This window comes from Nematolebias whitei, chromosome 12 (assembly GCF_014905685.2).
Source record: "Nematolebias whitei isolate Nwh7 chromosome 12, NemWhi1, whole genome shotgun sequence".
Classification (NCBI taxonomy): Eukaryota; Metazoa; Chordata; class Actinopteri; order Cyprinodontiformes; family Rivulidae; genus Nematolebias; species Nematolebias whitei.
The window spans coordinates 48,396,466-48,398,225 of NC_056509.1; positions in this window are offsets into that span (position 1 = coordinate 48,396,466).

Consider the following 1,760-nt stretch of genomic DNA (forward strand, 5'->3'; position numbering starts at 1 on the left):
ACAGTCAGAACTTCTGTAGAACAGTCAGAACTTGTGAAGAACAGTCAGAACTTGTGAAGAACAGTCAGAACTTCTGTAGAACACCATATTTACAGTTCTGTTCAGGGTTAAAAAGTAAACTGTTAAAATCTTCAGAAGGTGAACTCAAGATTTATTGGATGGTCCTTGTGGAACCACTAGACATCCCACCACCACCCAAAAAACCAGACCAGGTCTGAGTGTGTCCCAGAACCAGCATTATTTGTTGCATCAGAGCATTTGGTGGTTTCTGTCGGTCCAAACTGACCTGCAGGAGGGTGGCCGAAGGACCAGAGCTGGACTGTGGAAAGTCCAGTTCTGGTCCTTGGTTCAGACCTGCTGAGTCATGTGTTCCTCATGTCTTCTGTGGACTTTTATTTCATGATTTGTGTTTTTTCTTTAACCTTTAGCTGAAATCCAAATAAAACCCGATTCTGTTGGTTCTGTGTGTTTTTGTGCAGAATCAGAGACTGAGCAGAGAAACATGGAATGATTTTATTAGAGATCAGTGGTAGGAAGGACAGAGACAGAGACAGAGACAGCGTCCCCCCAGGACGCATGGACATCTGAGACAGTTTCTGGTGGTTGGACCGGAACCAAGCACTTTACAGAGGCCAAAGTTCTGCAGGTGGGCCCGTTACAGACGGCATTGACATGCAGAGGAAAGACCCACAGGAGATGTTTGGAATCAGACCTTCAGAACCAGAACCAGAACCAGAACTGGTGAGAGCAAACAGCAACATTCAGCAGAGAAAAACCTGGTCAGGAAGAAACGGACCGGAGCTGAAAACAGCTGCAGGCAGGTTCCATCAAAGCTTCATGGACAGGAATGTCCAAAAGTTCTGTCCTTTAAAGACGTACTTTGTTTTCAGGGAACGGTTCTACAGCAAATAAAGTTGAAGAGCTTTTAATTTGACAAGGCTTCTTAACTTCCTGTTAGTGTTTATGATTGACTGCAGCTTCAACAGAACTCACGGAGCTGACTGAATATTAAACTATTAATTATAATCAAATAAAAACTAAACGATTACAGTAATATTTATAATTAACTAATTATAATTAACTATAATCAATCAATTAATAATTAAGTGTTGGTGGGGTGTATGTATTCATTTGAGCCTGTGTGGATCAGAGAAAACTATAAATTTAAACTTTTTTAAAATCTGCAGCTCAACGTTCTGCCCTGAAGAACCGGTTCTGATGAGTTAATGGACCGGACTTCAGGACAGGAAGCAGAGGTTTCAGGTTCTGGTTGGAAGCGGGTCCGACAGGAACAGCTCTGAGAACGGTGCCGTCCTTCTCAGAGCCTGGAGAGGACAGAAGCGAAGCTCGGCACATTTGGGTCAGAACCGCTCCACAAACCTCCAGGTGAACCGGCGTTGGCTTCAAACGCATCAGAACCTCCGGGCTCTGCCCGAAACGGATCGATGGCTCGTCGGCGCCGCACCTCGACCCGGTTTGTAAAACGTCCCCAAGTCCGTCACAGGAAGTTCTGATTTATTGCTTCTCCTACGACCAAACAACCGGCTCTGATCCGGTGGGAGCAGAGTTCTGGACCCGCTGGTTCTGGACCTGCTGGTTCTGTATTCAGTGTGTAGAAAATACTCAGAACAAGCGTTCCAGTTCCAGGCCGAGTACCGGAGCAGCAGAACCACAGAGAAGCATCCCTGGGACCCAAAACACCAGTAAAACTTAGAGACGTCCAACAGAACCAGGAGACGTCCAACAGAACCAGGAGACGT